The 24,635-nt window shown below is 31.3% G+C and overlaps 1 protein-coding gene and 3 long non-coding RNA genes across 12 annotated transcripts in view; 3 read left to right on the top strand and 1 right to left on the bottom strand.

Annotated features, from left to right (window-relative positions):
• Mp (collagen XV/XVIII-type protein multiplexin) overlaps positions 1-24,635 on the top strand; it is a 582,981-nt gene that overhangs the window by 338,316 nt on the left and 220,030 nt on the right. The window lies entirely within an intron of this gene.
• LOC143265431 (uncharacterized) lies at positions 7,617-9,846 on the top strand. Its single transcript, XR_013039976.1, has 3 exons — positions 7,617-8,042; positions 8,142-8,571; positions 8,954-9,846. It is a non-coding gene; the product is annotated as an uncharacterized LOC143265431 (long non-coding RNA).
• On the bottom strand, positions 8,373-24,010 carry LOC143265430 (uncharacterized). Its single transcript, XR_013039975.1, has 3 exons — positions 23,748-24,010; positions 8,918-9,048; positions 8,373-8,494 (listed from the first exon to the last, which is right to left on the bottom strand). It is a non-coding gene; the product is annotated as an uncharacterized LOC143265430 (long non-coding RNA).
• On the top strand, positions 17,060-19,540 carry LOC143265429 (uncharacterized). 2 transcript variants are annotated; one of them, XR_013039974.1, is made up of 4 exons: positions 17,060-17,557; positions 17,642-17,875; positions 18,373-18,516; positions 18,585-19,540. It is a non-coding gene; the product is annotated as an uncharacterized LOC143265429 (long non-coding RNA). The 2 variants fall into 2 exon arrangements; XR_013039973.1 differs by having other exon boundaries at positions 17,060-17,875.

Genomic DNA, 24,635 nt, shown 5'->3' with positions numbered 1-24,635 from the left:
ATTTCCAAATTTCTGTATTCCGAAATTGCTAAATTCTCGTATTCCTAGGTTTCCCAATTTCGAACTTACTTAAATCCCTAAATTTCCAAATTCTTATGGCTCCAAATTTCTAAACGCGAAACTTCCTTAATTCTTATGTTCCTAGATCGCCACATTACTAAACTCAAGAATTCTTATATTCCACTATACTTGGACATTAAATTTCGAAACTTTGAAATCCATAAATTTCCCTATTTCTACATCTCTATCTTTCGAAACACCAAAACTCCAAAATTCCCACATTCCTAGAAGCACAAATTGATAAATCCCAAATTCCCTAAACTCCACTATCCTCAGATTTCCAAATTTCTTGACTTCGAAATCTCTAAATTCTGCCATTTTTATATCTCTGACTTTCTAAATGCCAAAATACTTAAATTCGCCTATCTCTAGATTCTCAAATGTCTAAACACAATTCAGGAAAAATACAATAAACTGACCAAAGACAACAAAACTGTAATCATAGCGTGGGTTCCTCCCAATATGGATATCTACGAAAACACCATGGCCGACCTTCAAGCAAAAATTGCAGCGGCTACAGTCACAGAAAACTAGCCGATATTAAACACATCTGCGGACATTAATAATCATATCGCGACACTACTAAAACAGTCATGGGACTCTACACGGAGAAAATACAAGGCCAGCTCAACCCATCAACAACTTGACAAATTTTACGATTTAAAAACTAACCCTAAACACAATAGAAGAAATCAAGTGGCAGTAACCCGAATTAGGACCGAACACACCAAATTGACTCACTCATACATACTCAAAAACGGCTCCCCCGGAAGGTGCAACATGTACATGCAAGCCAACCATAACCATCGGACACATAATATTGAAATGCAGAAAATATAACCACACGAGAAGAAGAAAACTACAGGAATCCTCACCCAGCTATGAAAAAGTTATGTCAAACCATCCACTTCCGACCATACCCTTATCTCCGTAAACTGGTCAACAATCGCTAATAATCTGGGTAGTTGATGCGACTATAAACCACTATTTAAAGAAAAAAATGTCTAAACCCCGAAATCCCTAAATTCCCCCATTTCTATGTCTCTAACTTTCCAAACGCCAAAACTCCTAAATTCTCGTATTTCTTGATCTCCAAATTTCTAAATTTTAAAATCCCTAAAGTACTGCCTAAAGTACCATATTCTTAGACCCCAAAATTCCCTAATTCCTCATTTCTATTTCTCCAATTGTCTAAACTCCGAAATCTCTAAATTCCTCCATTTCTACATCTCTAGCTTTCCAAACGCTAAAATCCCTAAATTCCCATATTTCTATATCCCCAAATCTATAAACCTCAAAATTAAAAAATTTTGAAACTCCAAAATCCCTAAACACCAACGTACCTAGATCTTCACGTTCCTAGACCTAGTGTTCCATAAAAACCATACAAAATATTCAGTCTTATTCAAATATTCACGTTATATTTTGTCTTGAACGAAGAGGCTCGTCAAGAAATAAATAAAAAGAAAAAGAGCACCGTTTGCTTGGATACCTTGCTGTATTTAAGAATAAAGCGATGAACACTAATAATAAATATTGGTTAATAGTGAACTTTGCAAGAAGGTTAAATATTTATAATCTTTTACTGGAAGCCGCGACTTAAAAGCTGAATATTTTATACTCTTAAAAGCTGCTTGATATCATGAAACTGAACTACGTAAACAAATTTTCAGGCTGTTTTCTTTCAAAACCGAAAGACAAAGTTGCACTGAACTTAACCACCAGTTAAAGTAGTTCATTTTATCGCTTTAACGGCTTTTATCAGAAGTGCTTCGTTATTTTTGTACTTAAATAGGAAGAGGTATGACAAAATTTGTATTAAACATTTTTTTTTTTGGACAAAGAAACATTGTTGCAAAATTCGTAATTAATTTTGTCTGGTTTCTAAGAAAAAAATGATTTGTACTCTTACTATTGAAATACATAAACTTTCTTAAATTTTATCTAGAATTTGATTATTTTAAAATTTATATGTATATTGTATATTTTATGTATGTATACTTTATTGTTATTTCAAAAATTTTATGTATAATTTTTTCAATTTGCTTGGTAAAATAATATTTCTTATATTTGAGGATTTTACAAATTCTAAATTTGATCATTTGTATCACAAAAGTCTAAATGTAAACGTTTGCGGATGAGAAAATTTGAATTACTAAATTTTGGAACAACTAAATTTTCAAATTTGAAAATTTTTAGCTTTCAAAATTTCTTGATTTCTTAATTTATAAAAATTCAAGCTTGAAAATTTAGAAATATTCAAACTTGATAATTTATAAAAATCCAAAGTTGGGAATTTAAAAATATACAAACTTGCAAATTAAGAAACCTACAAGCTTCATATTCTTCCAATTATAAAAAAAATTTTCTAATCTGCAAAATTAAAAAATTTACAAACTTGAACATTTACAAACACACTAACAGTGACAGATCTTGTGTACTCTTTCAGGTACAATTAATTCTGTCAAGAACTCGTTTAGTTTGTAATGCATGGTCGGTCAATTCCCATAAATCATTTTCATACGCTGCAGACATTTACATTGGTAGTGACAAGTACAACACTGTTCGCAAATTGCTTTTCGCAATCGCTGACGCACGCTAACTTCCGCGAAACTAAACTGCAGCTGTGCAGTTACACCGACTTCCTTGCAGCATCCCGGAAATTCGCCTTGTTATCGAAAACCTCGTCTTCAATCCGAGCAATTCTTCTTCTCGCTGTTCTCTGATGTTCATACTCCGATGAGGATCACGTTTCTTCGTCGGCTTCGTTGCCTTTCAAAGCGGTTGTGTTTCATCAAAATCAGAAACGACTGTCTGAGGAAATTAAGTCTCGAAAACTTTTTTTAACAAAGCGGTAAAATGACAGTTTTATAATATTTATTTTAAGTTACAAAATTTGTCAAGGTGGTTTCTTTGAAATTTGTCTTGATCTTCACAAAGAATGAATGCACATATTAATTTATTAACATGTAATAAATTTACATTTTAATTTATGTTTTATCCTTTTCATATCACATCCAAATTTCCTCCAAATACAAATTACTTCGTACACAAAAAAGCTAAAATAATTGTTCTCGTAGAAGTAAATAATAAACACTGATATTTGTATCACAAAGCAACTAATATTGCACAGTGTATACATGGCAGTGTTGATTATTAAAATGTTAAAACAATACACATGGACAAGACATGTTGACATTAGTTACCTTCGCAAACCGCTCGCCACTCTATCTACAAGGCGAACACCTGTCCGGCTACGAATTCGCAAGGACGGACAAGATTCGATCTAGTAGTAGGCAGTGTTAAACCCTCTGTCCAACCCTAGAAACTACAATTAGAAATGCAAACTAGAACAGTACTGACATCGGAAATTTGTTTAATCGATTGCTTTCGGTATACAACGCTTACCAAATTCGTGTATTTATGTTCAAAGATGTTTGGACGCGTGTTTAGGATAAGAATGTAAACAAATAGGTTGCTTCTAGGAATATTGAAAAGAAAAAAACGTCTGCTTTCAGTGTTGCTTTGTTATCACGTATTTTTCTCGTTCATGGTGTAAAATAAGATGTTATTTCCTTTTTGTTGTAGCAAAATGAATTTTGACATTATTTGTTTCAACATAGTTTATTTTTGGTGTTTATTGGCTTCTTGTATAATCGTTACACATTTTTAACTTGTTTAGTACGCGGCATGGTATTAACATACTGTATTTACTATTACATGTTACTATTAACAAATTGAATTTATTACATAGTAGTATTAACAAATATTCAGTATAACGTAGTACCAATGTCATATATAATTCATTATTACATTGTACCACTGACAAATATTGTTTACTACTCGATAGTATTTTTAACATATTTTATTCCTTCTTACATAGTACTATTAACAAATTTTATTTAGTATAACGTAGTACTCATAACGTATCTTATGTGCTATTATATTGTTCTATGAACAAATTTTATTCGCTACTACATAATACTATTAACGAAACTGATTTACTACTACATGCCACTATTAACAAATTTGATTTATTACATAGTAGTATTAACAAATATTTAGTATAACGTAATGTCATTATCATGTTTAATTGATTATTATATTGTACCTCTGACAAAGTTTATTTACTACTGCATAGTACTATTAACATATTTTATGTACTATTATATAGAACTATTAACAAATTTTGTTTAGTACAACGTAGTACTATTAACATATCTTATGTACTATATGTACAGTTCTATGGACAAATTTTATTTACTACTACATAATACTGTTAACATATTCTGTTTCCTATTAGATAATGATATTAACAAATTTTATTTAGTCTAAAATTTATTTATCAATTTTATATATTTATTTTAAAAAATGTAATACTATTGACATATTTCATTATTCATTACAACATATCTTACACAAGGTATTCTGCCTGCTAATTTTCTATACAATATTAAAAAAAATTTATATCCGAAAATTCATGTGCAAGAGTCGTTTCGCACTAGTGAGTTTTTATTGCCAATTTCGATGTCCACTCGTAATTTTAACCGTCCGTGACGACATTTGCGGGTTGTGATAACGAATCGCTGCCTCGAATGTCCAGCATGGAATGTCAAAACGTATTTTTTAATACACGTCTTTGTCTAACTGCATTTTTTGTAAATAGTTGTAATTTCACTGTAACTTTTACTGTACGGCTAGATAAATTAAACAAGTAGTCCCGTTAAAAGCAATGCACGTAACAATTCGTGATTTAATACCCTCCATTTAGTGTATTACGCTTTTATCGTTAGAGAATATCTAATCATGAAATCTTTTAACGTGGAATGAATGCTGAAGATAATTCGATCGCACTTTTGTTCTTTGATCGTAATTTTATTTCAATGAAATTGTGGTTAATGGGTGTTCGGTTGAATGGGCTGTGAATTATAGATACTACCTGTGATAATGGTACCTCAGTTTGATAATTCATGAAATACCAGCATATGAACGGAATAAGTTGATGAATCATGCTATTAAAGCTCACATTATATATTTATATGAGAATGCGATTAAATGAATACATTAAACTGTCTTTCAGAATTTTGAAATTTGAAATGTTAATAGTTAAAAATATACAAATATCAAATTTAAAAAAAAAACATAAATTTTAATTTTGTGTTTTCAAGTTTCTGGATTTTCAGATATTCTGGTTGCCAAATTTCTGAATCTTCCAAGCTTCATAATTGCAAGTATTCAAAATTCCAAGACTACAAATCTTCAAAGCTTCATATTTGCAAGTATTAAAAATTCCAAGACTCCAAGTCTTCAAAGCTTCATATTTGCAAGTATTCAAAATTCCAAGACTCCAAATCTTCAAACTTCTAAATGTCCAAGTGTCCGAATGTCCACATGTCCACATGTCTAGATGTCCAAATTTCCAAGTTTCCAAGTTCCCAAAATGCTAAATTTCCAAAGTATCCAGATTTCCAATTTCACTTACAGATTTACTGTCTACAAAATTTGTTAATTTATAACTTTGAAACTTTAACAAAATGGAAGTTCATAAAATCTTCAGATTGATAAGCTGACCACCCATCAGTGTCTACAGGTTCAGATCTGCAAAACCGACCACTAACAACACATTTCAAATTGAATCATTATCCACGGAAGAAATAATTAATTCACATTAATATCACTGACAATGCTACATAATATCTATAGCTTCAGCCATTTTCCAGAATTTTCTAGCCATTTTACAGCAATACTGTACATTCCTTTCATGTCCAATGCTGCACTTCTCATATTTTCAAATTCATCAATCAGTATACCCCAGACCGATAAAAAGGAAACATATCTCAGTAAAAGAAAATACAGGTTTCACATGGAAAAAAATTTTGTTCCAACTCTCCTGAATACTTTGCTACGCTGTGAGGAACAAAAAATTCATTTAAGCGACCGATTTATAACCTCTACTGTATTATTCATAGAGTCGTTAAACTGTAGCCAAGTAGATCGTTTCAGCATGACTACTCACCGCTATTAATCATAGCGTCCTTTTAAAAGGTACACGATATTCGTGTGTCCACGCAGTGAGTTGTAATATGACAAATCACGATATGCATCGACAAGAGTTTAATATATTAAATAATGGACTTCTGGCGTCAAAACCGAGAACCGGTGATTTTACTCTCTCAAGTGAGAAAAAAATGAAGACAGTAATTTTGTGGATTTGCACTTTCATGGTAGAGTGAAAGTTTGTTACAATTTTACTATTCTGAAACTATAATGTACTACAACTTTTTTTTTATTCTTCATATTAATTTTCTTTCTAATACTTAAATATTTAAGTATTAACGTACACTATTTATTAAATATTATATGACAAATATTTGTTTTATTTAACCTGAAAGAAAACGAATTTAAAAGAATATCTTGGGTGTTGTTTCTTAAATACTTGTAAGTTGAATTTTAGAAGTGTTTTATAAAATTTATCATAACATTTTAGTAATGTATTTTCTAGAACCAAAATTGGAAGAATGAAAGCAAAAATCGATATTTTCGCTGGTGGTAGTAAAATATTCTCATAATGTAAGTCATAGGATGAAAAATGATATATATATATAGCTTGAAAATTTGAAAATTTCGTATTCTAATAATTCTGAACTTTCATATTTCCAAATTATGAAATTTTTAATTTATTGGAAAAGGAAATTGTATTATATTCAAATTTACAATTTATTGGAAAGAAATTGGAATATTCTTAAATTTATAATTTATTGAAAAAAAGAAATTGGACAATTTTTGCATTTACAAATTTTGAAGTTTTGATATTTTTGAATTTTCAATGCATTAATCTTTTATATTTTTAAATTACCAAATTTCCATACTTTCAAGCTGTCAAAATACCTAATTCCTCAGTTCTAAAAATATTTAACTTTTCAAATTGCCTAATTTCTAAATCTTAAAATTTGATAGTTATAAATTATTGAATTTTCAAATTTTTAGTTCTGATGAGGATCAGTCTTCTTTCCGATTTATGTTATTAATGTACAGTTCTTTTCTTGCTTTTCAACCGTAATATTTATTGTTTCTCATTATTTTCTGCGCTGTTTCAGCACTAATTTTCTTCCCACTTTCACGATAAACCTCTGAAATTGTACAACACCACAATATGAATTTTTGTAACTTTTTATATTAATTTTCTTTCTTTCCGTTAAAAATTCAAGGTTGACCTTTTTCTTTAATTCCTTACGATATTATATTTTTTAACGTCTGCATTTTTCTTCGTTATTAACTGCTATTTCTCGACAAGTTTCTCGATAAATTTCAAGTTGTCTCTCATCAGAACTGTTCTCATTCCTTTTTGATGCATGTTACATGTGTCTTGTACGAAAGTAGAATTATACTCTAGACATTTGTGTACAAAACAAACCTAATCCACAAATGGTAAATTTCGAAGGTCCGAAATAAACAAGAATGAACGATTACCACCAAAAACAGATATTTTTATTGTACAAAACCTGGTGCGTGCTTACGCGTGACTTGCGCTACACGCCATTAAAATCCCACGATGCGCGCGCCGCTCAATCGATCGAAAACGGCGATCGAGTACACAGATCGTTCCAGCTCGATACAAACGACTTCTAAGCATTGCTACTTTACAGAAAGTGTATCAGTGTCGAATATTAATGAATTGTGAAAATACATTTTGTTTAAAATGATTTATTCAACTAAATATCACAGCGAAAAGAAGTGTTTTAAATCTACTATGAACATTTTCCATAAAATAAGTAACGATTGATATTTAACCTAAGCCATGCAGAGCAAACGCATGAACAGTACTGTCCGAATATTAATATAACTGTACTATTAGTAATGAAAACTACCACATTCGTGTGGTAAAAACTACCACAATATTCTCTGCCAGTAAAAGCAAATCGAATAAAACTTATAACCTAAATAACACCGAGAAGAATAAACTCAAAACATAAAATATCCAGGTACAAATTATTTACTGGCCAGAACCATTTATCGTTTATTAACGCATTTTCTATGATATTTCGGATCAAAGGAAATATATTAAAGCAATCTGTTTCCAGTGCAATACATTAGTTACAACGGGCTTACACAAATTACATTTGTAAGTAGCAACGTGCCGAGAAGTACCAATACCCCAAAGCAATATATCGTCGGTATAAAATGTTCATAATCGAAAGTAAAGCGTTTCCACATCGAGCAACCGGTAAACCACAGAAACCGGCAGCATGAGCTAACCGACATCGCTTTCAAAGAACAACGAAGGAGATCCAGGTAGAATGGTTCGGCGTAATAACGACGTTGAGCTTTCGAGTGCAGTCGATCGAATTTTATTAAACATTCTCCGATCAGGTTACGCCTTTGTTAAACGAAGCCGTGCTGACGATGTATTCTCATTCCAAGTTGTTGATTTTAGCTGATTTATGAGATACAGAATTATTGCGTCGGAGATCGATGGCTTTGGGTTTCTAGATCTGGATGTTCAGAATTATGGTAGGTTCTGATCTTTCAAAATTTTTATTTTTCGAATCTTTTTATTTTAGAATGTTTGAATTCCTAATTTCTGAGTTCTTAATTTTTTAAATTTTCTGAGTTGACAGATTTCAAATTCTCAAATCTCTAAATTCACAGATTCTACGCCTTCAAAGTAATAAATCCTTCAGTTCAAAAATTCCAAATTTCCCAATTTCTAGGATCACAAATTCCAAGTCACTAAATTTTCACATGCTTGAGTTAGCAAATTTGAAATATCTAAGATCACAAATTCCAAACTTTCAAATTCACAAACTCCTAAACTGACAAATCTTAAATATAAAAATTTGTGATTTTGAGAACTTACTTCATTTGATGATTGTTCGTGGTCTTCCGTTTACAGCGGGTTTTCCCCAAAGGGAGCCAAATTTGTTCCCTAGCGAACCCCATAATTGGGACACGAGCCGTGCATGCAGTTATCATAATGGACGGAACCAGCTGAAAGCACAATTGAATTCCGTCGCCTCATCACACGTTGAACTTCTTTGAGCAACCGGACTCGTGAAGCTTTTAATTAAATCCGAGACACGATTGGTCCGCGGTCGCTTGTGCTCGCAGCACACTTAATTATCCTCGTTTTAGCAACGTTTTCACGCCAGACATGTCGCTTCGTACTCCGCGGTATTGACACGTAGTCGAGAATATACAGAATGTCGCAGTTGTTGCGACCAAACTTTACCAACATATTTCTTCCGCAAAAATGAGATGTTATATTAGCAGAGAATTTCAAACACTTTATTAGAAAATTAGGAAAGTAAAAATGACTTTGAACTGCTTTTTCGATGCAACGTACAGTGTGTCTCAGTTTTGTGTGAGACTTTATTTGGTTGTTCTATAAATAAATATGATAAAAAGGTGTTATATAAACACTTTTGAAAATAAAAATGATAATGACAATATTCTCCTTTGATATGAAACTTTCATTTTCATATTTTTTTAAGTAACAAATAACGCATAGCCTAAACATTTTCTTTTTGTTTTTATTTATACATAGAATATTCTGGTAAAGCTACATATATAGACAAGACTGAAACCTGTATCGAACAAAGCTGTCACTTCGTATTTTTCTTAGAACTTTAAAATGATGAAGAGAAGAGAGGTGATAATTTTTTATTCGTATAAAACATGTTCAAAAAATTTAAGTATTTGAAACCCTATGTTGGCATAGCATTCTCTTTTCATTTTTACGAATTGAATATGTTTAAACAATAAATTTATAATTGAATTAAATAGCAATAGTAAAAGGTCGAACACACAATATTCTTTTTATTATTATTTAATTTAAATTATAAGTTGTAATTCATAGAAGTGATATCAAGTTCAATGTATGTATACAGATGTATAGATCCTAAATCACTTTCAATATCGACATTTCATTTGATAGGGTTCAAACTACAGTATTTCAGGATTAATTGTCGCTAGGTTAGATTCGCATCCCGACAATTATCCATTGAGGTAGGTGTTTTGGGAATTGTCAGTAGTTATCTCTCTTCGGTTCACTCGCTTCTTGAACGCATCACAGACGAGAGCGAAACGCGTTCAATGCGAATACAACGGTGAGATAGTTTATCAGTTTGTTTCACAAACTGTAGCACAAATTTACTCTTATTAACTCTGAAATTTGCTAATTTCCCATATTTCTACATTTTCATATTTTTAAATTTTAAGCACATAAATTTTGCAAATTTCAGTTCTTGACAAATTTAAATTTTAAGTACATAAATTTTGCAAATTTCAATTCTTCACAAATTTAAATTTTAAGTGCACGAATTTTGCAAATTTCAATTCTTGACAAATTTTAATTGTTAGGCTTTCAAATTCATTCCCAGATTTACTTTTGATTAAAAAACAAATGAAATCAAATTTTTAGCCAATAATAAACACGTCTAAAGTGACCACAATAATTTATCTCCCTCAATTATTTTAGATTCTGCAAATTTTTAATTAAACCGACTTTCGAATACTGCGCAACTTTTCTACGATAAAATTTCGTGACCAGGTAGAAAAATTATACACTCCATAAATATTCATGAACATAATCGACACGGTAAGATACAAGAACCCGTAATTAATCGATTTAATTTTGAATACTTCAACGATTTGATGAATATGTAATACGGGTAACGATGTAAAGATGATGCTAAAAATATATCGATTTTAAAGGCTGATGTAAAACCAAAAGTAAAAATGATTCCTTACGCAGGGTATCTCTAAAGTCTGATTCCACATTTCATAAACGGTTTTAAATATGGAAGGATGCTTCAGACAGAAGTTTTAGGACGTCAAGGGGACATAAGTTAGCAATCACCCAATTAGCAATCAAGTCACCTTGTAGGTCAAATGCTTTGAAGATCATCTATAGTTTCTTAAATAGAATCCCTATTTTTTATTGCATACCCCATTTTTCAAAATACTGTTTTTCGTGTAAGTCACTCTCAAGATATGAAACTTCAAAATTGATACATAGGTGGTGTAAATTTGATTGTGCAACCTCGCGGTGCACTTTGGGTAATGTGAATGCCGACAATTATCAACTTTGAAACTTCACATCTGGAGAATGACTTACACAAACAACATAGTGTTTTGAAAACCCAAGGGCTACAATATGCAATAACAAATGGGGATTTTATTTGAAGAACTGAAGATGACCTTCAGACGACCATCCAAGGTCAAATAGCTGCAACCATCTTATGTTCCCTGTGATATCCTACAACTTATGTTCGAAACATTTTCCTATACTTAAAGCCGTTTCCTAGATATAAAGATGGGGTCAGATTGTAGTGATACCTTGTATAAAGATCCGTTTGTAGTTTTGGTTCTACACCGTAGGTCAAAATCGACCTATTTTTAACACCCTTTCAATGTATTCAGTGCAAAGTTTTCGACCTGATGAAATAGAGTACCGGCGAGAAAGAAAGTGCAAAAGGGGATCGAATGAAAGTGTTCTTCGAGGAAAATGTTCTTTGAAACTGATTGAAAAGGCGATAGAAAATGTCACCTTAAGAACTCTCGGGGAGTTGAAGCTAATTAAAATTTTGCAATTACATCCTGTTCACACGGAAAATTCATTCTGTTAAAGAGGATAATAAAAAAATACCTAAGTTCATGCTCTTAATTTCTTTTTCGATTTCAGTTATTTTAAAAGTACGGTAATTAAAATTTTTTATCGTGATTACGAGGTTATTGTGATTATCAACATTGGAGAAGTTTCGTCAGAACGATGCAATATTTTTATAATTTATGGAAATTTTAAGTTTTTTTCATTTTACAATTTGAAAATTGAGAATTTGGGTAAAATGGTTTCGCACAATTTTAAGTATAGCAGTTTCGAAATGTGAAAGTATTTAATTCATTAAGTTTGAAAATTAGATATCCAAAAATCTACAAACGAGAAAATTTAAACTCAAAAAAAACATAAAACCTTAAAAATTTCTTTCATCAATTATCCAGCCCTGGTCAGTCAGTTTCAAAATAAGCTATCACCCAAACAAATATATTTAACTAAACAATCACTTAACAATGAAACACTGAAATCGTATATTTCAAAGTACAGTTTAAAAAACTCGTGTCAGTGCAAATAATGCTAATTGCTTTTAAAGTCGTTCGTATATTTAATTCACATCTTGATAGGAGACACACGTCCATCCAACAGCGGTGTTAATCAAAAAGCCCGGAATTTCTTTCCGTATTTTCATTTTCAATTGAAGCAATTTAAAACGTGATACCTTTGCATGGACATCCGTTTCCTCTTACACGAAAAAGTCATAAAGTTCGCACACGTAGCAGACTAGTAATGAGGACACGTTTTGTGCAGACAGCTATTATAATGGACCGAGCATGCAGCAAGTATAACTTGATTCTTATAACCGTGAAGCTTCTATACTCTATTCTTCGAACGAGCTGCGATATCAACTTATAGAGAAACTTAATTCAATTTGAAAACTCTGTTGTTTCTGTCTTTATTTTGTACAATAACGTTTTTTTAGTTGCTTTTGTTGAAGAGTTAAGCTCTTAGGCACGACTAAATAGCGGCGCTGTTTCTGCTTTAACTTTCATAATTTATTTTTTTAGAAAATTTACAAAATATGTAATAATTTTCAAAGGCTTGTTAAGCTACTAGGAGCTACTACAGTAGTGCTATGTTATCTACATTGACATTCGCGAAACTATAGTGAAGTGTTACACGGATAGATGATATCCGTGAATGCCACTATAGTGGCGCGACGTGCCTAAGAGGTTAAAATAGCGCTCTTTTTGTAACTTAGCGCGGACCATGGAGAGATCCTACAAAGACGGTCCATACCGCATCGCATCAAAGCGTCGCGTTGCAGATTACATTAAAAACGAGATATTCTTTTGTTTCAAGTATTATTTAATAACAGTATAATGTATGATCTCTCACCCTACAACCTTAGATTCTACAATTTATAAATACCTCAATTTCTACAGCCGAAATTCCTATTTTCTGAAACTGATATCCAAACTTCCACATCCCGAATCCTCCGATTCTCTAATATCTACATACGCAAATTTCTATACCCCAAATCCATAAAATTCTAAAATTCCCAGAATCTCAAGTTTTTCTAAGTATTTATTTCTTTTGAAACATTAATTTGCTTAGTCCGGGTTTTCATTATATGTACCGTTAGAAAATAATAATCCGTAAGTCTCCCATGACTCAGCTTCACGTGATTCCAACGTTTCCGCAATATACAACTTGGTCTTGTCGTCTAAATAGAAACATCACCGTTCCGTTTCAGTTTGATCCTTGGAGAACAGTATCGCGTACCGCTTCACGCTTTGATGCGTAATTGGACCAGCTCCAATTCCACAGTTTTACACGTGGACGTATGAAACTTCGCATCTCGAGAGGGAAGTTTGCATTAATCGCAATGCATTTGTATTTATCGTCGCAAACAATCGTGCTAAGCATTGCAATTATCTTTCGACGAGATACATTCATACGAAATTTTAATTCCGTTGTGACGAACTCAAATTAATTTTTCAAAAGGAAACTTACAGTGGTTCATCAAAATATGTTTAAGAGATATGAAATTTCATTTCTGAAAATCCCTAGATATTTAAATTATTAAATCCATGAATCCATAATTTCCAAATTCTTGAATTTTTTTAATTATCAAATTATCAAGTTACCGAATTCTTAAACACACAAATTTACACATTTTTAAATTCTCAAATTCCACACTTCCAAAATAATACCCAAAGCCCAAATTCGAACTTTGTATGTGTAAGAATTTTTAAATTCCTAAATTCTCAAATTACCAAATTTTCAAAGTCTGAAATTGTAGGATATCTCCATTCACAAAATTTCCACAATTTCTAAATTTTCAAATTCTCATAGCATCGGATTTTCAGATTCTCAAACTTACAAATCCCCAAATTATTAAATTATCAAATTTCCAAATTTCTGAAAATTCTAAATTTTCATATTTCTCACTTCTCAAAGTCTCAAGCTCAAGAATTTCCAATTCCCAAATTCTTAATTTTCCAAATTCCAAAATTTCCAAATCCACGAACCACGAAATTTCAAATTCCTCAAATTTCCACCTTTTTTCATTTCTATATGTAAGAACCAAAATATTTCTGCTACTCAAATTTTTGAGTTTTTAAATTATATAAAAATGATGGTTCTTGTATTAACAATTTGGATTATTAAGTAACGTTATTCAACATCAATTTATCTTATCTTATATTATTAATTTATTTTCATAATTAACGTTATTATGTTAACAATTTATCCGGTTAATTATCATTATTATTTTAACAATTTAGATTAATTATTAACATTCTTATATTATCATTTTGAATTATCAATTGACATTATTACATTATCAATTTATCTGATTAATCATCGTTGATATATTAACAATTTCTCTTATTATTTAACATTCTTATATTAACAATTTACCTAATTTATTACCATCCTTATAATTACAATTTGGGTTACTAATTAACATTCTTGTATTAACAATTTATGTTATTAATTAATGTTGTTATATTACCAATTTGTGTTATTAATTAATGTTGCTATATTACCAATCTATCTTTATAATTAACGTTATTATGTTAACAATTTATCTGGTTAATTGTCATTGTTATTTTAACAGTTTGGATTAATTATTAACCGTTGGGGGGGGGGGGGGGGGGCAGAATTAAATAAAACGTGAAGGAAAAATGTCTAGTATTAGATATAAAGAGTATATTAACTAATGGATTACATTGGATATTATTTTCGTTAACACGTGCTCACTTTAACGAGGTTACGAGGACAATGGAAGTGATAATCGTTACATACTTCCGAATAGAAAAAACACAAACAAGGTGTCGCCGCTGGACACAGGTAACCAGCGCGGCCTGTATACAAAAATTCAAATCGAATTCGCGCAAACACTTAACATTAACATTCTTACATTAACATTTTGAATTATCAATTGAAATTATTATATTATCAATTTATATGATTAATCGTCATTCTTATATTACCAGTTTATCTGATTAATTAACATTGTTATATTGACAATTTATCTCACCAACATTTTCACATCAGCAATTTATCTCCTTAACTGACATTGTTTGTCTTATGAATTAACATTGTCAAGCTTAAAATTAAATAATGAATGTCTATAGCCTCAGTTTTATAAACACATTACTTATAGTGTTAGAAAGGTGTTACACTCGAGACTTTGGTGCAAAATAAGTTTAAGACCTGTTCCTCTTACGTATGCAGATCTCTCCTTAAATCTCTATTGAAATCGAGTTACTTTTGCGCAAACTACAAGTTACTTTCGTTTTGCATGGTTCCTCTACAAGAAATTTCACTTATGTGAATTACGTTTCCTCCTATCAGAATTCAAAAGCAGCTTCACCCAGCGGCAACTAGAAACATTCTTAAAACAAACTTTCTCCATAATTCGTCCTTCTTTTTAACAACAACAGACCCAAGAAACTTGCAAATCGTGAAGTAAAATTGCTCGTAATTTAACGAATACAATGGCGATAATAAATCAAATAATATGAGTACAAACATGGAAAGAAGTCTTTTTGATAACTGGGGTAAATTGTACTTTCGTTCGCGTTGCATTCCTTGCATCATTCTTTTTTATTTATATTACCACATTTTTTGTAATATATATTTGTATTTTAATGTGGTACTTGTATAAATTTGATTAGTTAATTATTTTGCTTTAACTTCTTAAGTTTTTAAAAATTAGCACAATTTATCAAATCATTTTTCTTATTTAATAAAATTTATAATTAAGAATTAATATGTATGGCGATTAATATCCCATTAATTTATTAAATTAATAGTAAAGTAATATGTGTTAATTATTGGGATTTCGTTTACTAATGAAATAGTTAACTAACATTATTAGTTAATTAACCATAATTTTAATTAACAATCCTGCGACAGTAATCCCTTTCCATTAAAATCCACTTACTGCGCTCACAATTTTATAACCCCTTTCTCGAAATTGCTTAAAAGGCTATTGCGCAACCAAAAAAATTCCCCAGTAATTTTTCACCATCGAAAATTAGGAACTGATGCAAAAATATTGACCTCTCCGATTTCCAAAAGGCAAAGAATAGAAACTAATGCGGTAATTCAGCGAAGTCTCTTTCGCAAAAGTTCTGACAACTGAATTAGTTAACACACGATTATGTGACGTACAAGATAAAGGGGGTAGCCAATTATGGGAACGGTTGTAAAAGGCAGAATAAAATTTCTGTAACTGCAAAACTTTCGCACAAAAGAGATCCATGAACGGAGGACGGTCTCTATTTAAATGAGAATAGGACGTCGGATATCGGAGACCCGTAGCCAGCGTCCACGGACTACTTGCACGTAGCCATTATAATGGCGACCTAAACGCCAAAGTAGCCTAGTTTTGTTGTCCCCACCGTAACAATCATCGAACGATTCCATGCAGCCCTTTGGTGAACGTTACAAGCCTAATGCTTCGTCCATAGTTGCTCCTGAATACGTCTACAGTAGTACGAATCACCCAATGGAGGTCCATAGTTACATTAATATTCGGACATAATACCACTCAAATTGCGCTGGAAACAGATTGTTATAATATATTTCCTTTGATCCGAAATATCATAGAAAATGCGTTAATAAACGATAAATGATTCTGGCCAGTAAATAATTTGTACCTGGATGTTTTATGTTTTGAGTTTATTCTTCTCGGTGTTATTTAGGTTATAAGTTTTATTCGATTTGCTTTTACTGGCAGAGAATATTGTGGTAGTTTTTACCACACGAATGTGGTAGTTTTCATTACTAATAGTACAGTTATATTAATATTCGGACAGTACTGTTCATGCGTTTGCTCTGCATGGCTTAGGTTAAATATGAATCGTTACTTATTTTATGGAAAAATGTTCATAGTAGGTTTAAAACACTTCTTTTCGCTGTGATATTTAGTTGAATAAATCATTTTAAACAAAATGTATTTTCACAATTCATTAATATTCGACACTGATACACTTTCTGTAAAGTAGCAATGCTTAGAAGTCGTTTGTATCGAGCTGGAACGATCTGTGTACTCGATCGCCGTTTTCGATCGATTAAGCGGCGCGCGCATCGTGGGATTTTAATGGCGTGTAGCGCAAGTCACGCGTAAGCACGCACCAGGTTTTGTACAATAAAAATATCTGTTTTTGGTGATAATCGTTCATTCTTGTTTATTTCGGACCTTCGAAATTTACCATTTGTGGATTAGGTTTGTTTTGTACACAAATGTCTAGAGTATAATTCTACTTTCGTACAAGACACATGTAACATGCATCAAAAAGGAATGAGAACAGTTCTGATGAGAGACAACTTGAAATTTATCGAGAAACTTGTCGAGAAATAGCAGTTAATAACGAAGAAAAATGCAGACGTTAAAAAATATAACATCGTAAGGAATTAAAGAAAAAGGTCAACCTTGAATTTTTAACGGAAAGAAAGAAAATTAATATAAAAAGTTACAAAAATTCATATTGTGGTGTTGTACAATTTCAGAGGTTTATCGTGAAAGTGGGAAGAAAATTAGTGCTGAAACAGCGCAGAAAATAATGAGAAACAATAAATATTACGGTCGAAAAGCAAGAGAAGAACTGTACATTAATAACATAAATCGGAAAGAAGACTGATCCTCATCAGAACTAAAAATTCGATAATTCAATAATTTATAACTATCAAATTTTAAGATTTAGAAATTAGGCAAATTATAAAGTTTAATATTTTTAGAATTAGGTATTTTTACAGTTTGAAAGTATGGAAATTTGGTAATTTAAAAATATAAAAGATTAATGCATTGAAAATGCAAAAATATCAAAACTTCAAAATTTGTAAATGCAAAAATTGTCCAATTTCTTTTTTTCAATAAATTATAAATTTAAGAATGTTCCAATTTCTTTCCAATAATTTATAAATTTGATATTCCAATTTCTGTTTTAAATAAATTAAAAATTTCATAATTTTGGAGATTTAAAAGTTCAGAATTATTAGATTGCGAAATTTTCAAATTTTCATGCTACATATATCATTTTTCATCCTACGACTTACATTATGAGAATATTTTATCACTATCAGCAAGAATATCGATTTTTGCTTTTATTCTTCCAATTTTGGTTCTAGAAAATACATTACTAAAATATTATGATAAAATTTATAAAATACTTTTAAAATTTAACTTATAAATATTTAAGAAACAACGTCCAAGATGTTCTTTTAAATTGATTTCCTTTCAGATTAAATGGAACAAATATTTATCATATAATATTTAATAAATGGTATTTGTTAATACTTAAATAATTGTTAATATTTTTATACGTCAAGCTGCATAAGAAACTGAAAGTATGAAACTGGAATCAGTTGTTATCCATCGTGTGACGGTATGACAAACTTTAAACACATTTGTCTCGAAACGTTGTTTTTCAAACTGAGCGCACATTTTTTTCAGAAACTACTCTGTGGATCAACTTGAAATTCTGGACACGTATACGGTACATTTCAAGCTATCGTTCGAAATAAAAGCTTTTTGATATCTTCAAAGTCACTGTTTTTCCAGGACACGGAAATAAAGCTGTTTTCGTGGAAGTCACATTTCCTCTTTTGAAAAGCCATGCATTCTACCGAACAAAAGATTATCATGCTTTAAGAGATTTTCTTTGCATTAAATGTAATAAGCATAATATTGTTGTGTTTTATTAACATAATCTTTATAATACTATAACATGATATTTATAACAATATAACATAGCAATGTAATATAACAATATAAAATAACAATAAAACATAATGTAACATTACAATGTAACATAACAATAGTACTTAGCAGTATAACATTTCATTAAATATTAAGTATACCTTTTTAGATTACATTGAATTTTATGTGAATTATATGCATTGTATACATTCTACAAATTATATAAATTAGATAAGCTGGGTGAATTATATAAATGACATGAACGATGTAATGTACTCATATGACTTACATAAATTCGACAAATTAGATGAATTATATGCATTATACAGGGTGTCTCACAATTAGTGTAGGTCCCAGAAATGGGGGTAGATGACGTAATTCTGAATAAGATTTCCCTTTGGAAAAATAGGGTTTGAAGCGTCGGTTTTGAGTTATTAAGGAAAAATACGGACCAATCAGATCGCGAAGATTACGCGTGCGCAGACGCGAGAGCGGCAGCTTCGGATAACGCGTAGTTATCCAACACGTGGTAATCCAACGCGTGGTAATCCAACGCGTAGTAATACAACGTGTAGTAACCCAGCGTGTGGATATCCAACGCGTAGTAATCCAACGCATAGTAATGCAACGCGTGGTAATTCTAAGCGTAGGAATCTAACGCGTGGTAATCTAACGCGTAGTTAATCAACGCGTAGTAATCCAACGTGTAATAACCCTCGCGCTCTGATTGGTCCGTGTTTTTCTTTAATAAGTCAAAAACGAAGCTTCGAACCAAATTTTTGCAAGGGGAAATTGTTCACGCGCTGGGTAAAATATTAACTATTTATAGTTATTTACGAAGGTTGTAAATCTTCGTCGACCCATGGCGTTTCCACAACTTGTTACGGTAGTGGAATTATATGTAGAATTATTATTGTATAATAGAATTTATCGAGTGGCTCAGAGTCCTCCACACTGGTGTGCCCAGGTCATTGAAGGATGTTGATCATCATCCCACTAGTTGTAATGATTGTTGTGTGTTAAAGTCGTTGATAGTGACAAAGTTAATGTAAGACTGACCGAAGTAAGTATATTCTAAGGAAGCTGAATTAAGACTAACTCGTCGCCTCTAAACAGCCAGAAAAGAAAGCAATGAAGGAAGTTCAGGATGTGAAGGCGTTACCAAAAAGGGCCAATCAGGACAGATTGTTATTTGTGAAAAATACTGATTGGTGAGATGGTTCAGTGAATGGGATTCTAAGATTTTTAGCCTTCACTCCAGGATTGTAAATAAGGTGTCGTTAATAAGGTGACCCAAACAGTTAAGTGATTTGGGTCCTTCAAAGGAAGTAATAAATGGGCACCATGTGTTTATCATCAGAGTTCAAGCGCGTAGGCCCACTTTAGTGGGGTGCACAGTTTAGGACCATGGAAATAAACTTCCTTAAGAAAAGGTATATTGGCATTTAGAAAGATGTGCTTTTCTGGCTTGTTAGAAAGCTATTGTTAATTGTTAAGAACGTCAAGCTGTGAAGACGTCCATTGGTCTTAGAGATCCATTTGAAATTGCAAGAGTGAAGCGCTCTTAGGTTCGACAAAACACCCATAAATATTACGTTAATAATATTCCGAGCAACTCGGAACAGAAATCTTATTCAGAATTACGTCAACTACCCCCCATTTCAGGGGCCTACACTAATTGTAAGACACGCTGTATGTACTATATAAACTGCATAAATGACATAAATTACATAAATTATATGAATTAGATGACTTACATGAATCACACAAATTATCATAGATAATAGAATTCATCTAGAGTTAGGTGAATTATTATATAAATTATAGGAATTACTTAAACTAACAAGTAACATAAAATTTGTAAAATAATTTTCATATATCTTAGCATATTTCATGATTTTTAGCATGAAGTTAATATCTATAAATGAGACTTCTCAGTTCATGTTCATTTGAAACACGTGACGTAAAAGAAATTTTAATTAACATGAATGTAGGTACCACAGATAATACAGTTACGTTTATATCTTTAATTTATCATACAGAACAAAGGTCTTGAAAGAAAGAATTTTCTTCTTCAATTTTTATTGAATTTGGACGACTCTATTTTTCAAGATAAATCGTTCGTTGTAGTATCTGCAATAGCAACACTCATGATAATTAACATGATCTGTTATTTGTCACATGATCTTATTTGTTACATGAACTTTTGAAACTTTTTGTCTCTTGTAAGTCTTAATTGACAAATCACCGGCACCGTGGATGCACTTCTTGACATATGTTTTTAGAAAAAAAAAGCATAAAATAAAATATAATAAAATCTTTTTATGTGCAATGTTTTATTGCATAAAAAGCCTGAAAAGTAACTTTATTTTTCAGTCATCAAAGTAAAATAGCTCGTTACTATTTTATTTGAAAATTACTTCTAATTTGAACGCTAACCACATTTATGGCGAATAAAAGTGGACTGTTTCTTTCAGCTGACTAAGAGGAACGCAATCAATGTATTTGATTAAACGAATATTTCGTAAAATGAACTCTGCGCTTATTTGTATTTCCCGCCATTTTATTTGGCCGAAAACATCTTTCGTGTTTATTAATGCAGGATCTTTTTTTATATACTTTTTCATTATGTACAAAATAAAATTGCCAAAATGTTTGTAAAATATAAATAAAATATTTCGTTACCATTTTGAAATATAAATAATTATCATTAACCATACCATAATATGCACACATAATTTGAAATTAAAAATAAAGTAAAAAAAGAAATTAACAAATAAGGAGCTTGTGAACTGGTAATTTTTATCAATTTGCTAGTTTTAACAATGATAACAATATAAAGAAGACCTGTTATTCCATTGATCATTTCCAAATAAAATTCTGAAACTGAAAATGTATTGAGAATTCGAGAAAATATTTGACAAGTATTATTTTATCGATAATCGTCCATATCGGACATATCATAATGGGTTCCAAAGTTGGAGCTGAAAAATAAATTTAATTCAGTATCTCGGGAACAATTTTTTATAGAAAAAAGCATTAAAGTACGATTTATATACGTGATCGGATTGAAACAAAATTAATTTGATCAAAATGAATATTGCGGAATAATATTCATATACAAAGTTTTATGAAACGGTGATCTATCTTCGTGAAACGTATGCTGGTCAGTAGTGTAAGCTTCCCTAGGGAAAATGGCGTTATAGGAAAAACTGCGCTCGGTGATATTGATGGACAAACGTTCAAAATTAAAAACTAAGAAATTTATTGGGTATTAAAGGGATTTAGGGATTTGGAAATTTAGGGATTTGGGAATTTAGGGATTTAAGAATTTAGGGATTTGGGAATTTAGTGATGTGGGAATTTAGGAATTTGATAATTTAGTGGTTTGGGAATTTAAAAATTTGATAATTTGAAGATCTAGGGATTTGGAAATTTAGAGATGTGAAAATTTAGATATTTGAGAATTTAAAAAATTGGTAATTTTTGAATTTAAAAATTACAATTATTGAAACACAATAATTTAAAAATTCAGTGATTTAGGAATTTGCAAATTGTGCAATTAATCATTTGAGAATTTGAATACTTCAGAACTCAAGAATTGTGAGATTCTAGGAATTTAAAATTTAAGCAAACATAAGAAAACATTAGATAAAATCTAATTTCAAAAAAACCTCAATAAATTTAATTTAACATGAAACCACCCCAGTCAATTATCTTTCATTTTATCTACTGTATTCTGAAAATCTGAATAAATACCTTTTTTGTAATCCCAGTATTTTCCCTCAAACTAACATATTACATCTCAAGATTGTCCAGCTAAAATTTTAGCTCTTTACATGAAAATACAAAAAAATTATTAAATTTTCTGTGAAACCCTAATATGAACTTTTTCACGTTCAATATTACTGTTCACATCCATCATTTAAATTTACTAAAATCACCTGTGAAATATTAACACACTTTTCAAAAAATTATTTCTTTCTAAATTTCTAAATTTTGTTAAATTAAAATAAAGAGTAGCTTCTTTGTAAGAAGTTTTAGTAGCAAAGATCTTAACCGTCCTAATGTGTCATATTATTCCAGTGAAGTGTGACCGTTAAGGGTTAAATTTCATAGCAAAACAATCTAGATCACGTTTCATCGTATGTAGAGCGTCTTTCGACTGACGTGAGCGAAATTTAGTCGAAGTTAACGTCTACTATAACTGGCAACGACAACAGCCTGTCAGGATTCTAGTTGCTCACGTAATTGGCCTCTAAGGCAAAATCTGTCCGAATCGGACGTCAGGCTCGTTTTGATGAGTTTGTTGTTGTTAACAGTCGCGAAACTTTTCGACTGCGAACGATTTACTTAGCTGGCTCAGACACGGCAACTCGAAACTGCGACATTCGATACGTTCAGCGACGGGCTACATATTTTTGGTAGCGAAAGTTATGCCCGACGCGGTGAATCGTTCTACTCGTTGTGGAACACCTAACTTTCATGCTGTAAAGGAAAGTCGGTCCCGTATTTTTCTGCGAGCATCACAAAACCTTCGCCGGATATACGCGAAACTGTACAACAGAGAAAATTCTGTTACGTGCACGGAAAGTTATTCGTGGAGAGTTGGAATTCGTCGCGGTCGCCGCGTATTACTCTTTTTAACTTCTAGCATCCATGTAAATTGAAGTTAATCAAGCACGAATAATTTTTAGTCTGAAACTGAAAGGATTTCGCCGAAATGCGGTAAACAGGCTGTTTTTTTTAACTGCTTTACGACGGTACACGTGTCCGAGTATCTTGATATTAGGGACGATACATTACACGATACGAACGAGAATCGTTGTAATGGGAATTGCGTAATTTATGGTTAAAATTTGATTTGATAAACTATTCGATAATTATATAAACTTTGTTAAGAGTTTTTTTACTTACCTTTCTTCGTGCGGATAATTAACGTCTTCTCAGTGCAGTTTTGCGTTTGTTAGACAGTTTCGTACGTAACCTTTTTAAGAACACACGCTCACACACACGATCTTCAATACGCGTTTATTTTTTTAGTGATTATAGTGCTTTTCTGATGCTATACATTATAAAAGACTTTCTGTTTAAACTGATACAAATTTGTTTTTCACGAATTATTCGGTTAAAGCGCGATGTTGAAGCGGCATGGCGCTATAAGTGCTTCTACGAGACTAAGGCCCACAATTGCAGATGTCGCTGTTCGAATCAAAGGCGCGAATTTTAAAAACACTTCGTAACATACATTAATAATTTGCATTTTGTTTTATATAATTAAAAATTTCTTTCTACCTGAAAATACTTGTATTAATTAACTGTTTTAGTATTCCAATTATTCGTATTAATTATGGACAATAAGTATAACAAGATATTGTGAAAATATTTGGTAAGATTTGTAAAAGTGAAGATACTACCTGACGTCATTTTCAATTGCTGCAGTATGGCAGTGTTAAGTACATTATTATAGTAAGTATAATAGCGTTAAATAATGTTAAATATATAAATAAATATTTATGTGCCTAATTATTACAACCCTTATCACATTGGTTATCATTTTAATATGTAAATAGTATAATACCTTATTTTATTCTTACTTATTCTCCACCGTGGCGTATCTACAATAAAAACTGATGAAACATTGCAGGAATTGACGTCACACAGAAACGTAAGAGCACAAATGGCGCTCAATTTGAATCACTCTGACAATGATCAATGTTTGTAGAGGTGGTTTGATTATTGCATATTTAAGGTTTTATTTAAATGGGTGAAGAGAAATGATGTTTTCGATTTTGTGTAGATATA

Source organism: Megachile rotundata, chromosome 11 (genome assembly GCF_050947335.1).
Source record: "Megachile rotundata isolate GNS110a chromosome 11, iyMegRotu1, whole genome shotgun sequence".
Taxonomy (NCBI): Eukaryota; Metazoa; Arthropoda; class Insecta; order Hymenoptera; family Megachilidae; genus Megachile; species Megachile rotundata.
This window is presented reverse-complemented; position numbering and strand designations above follow the sequence as displayed.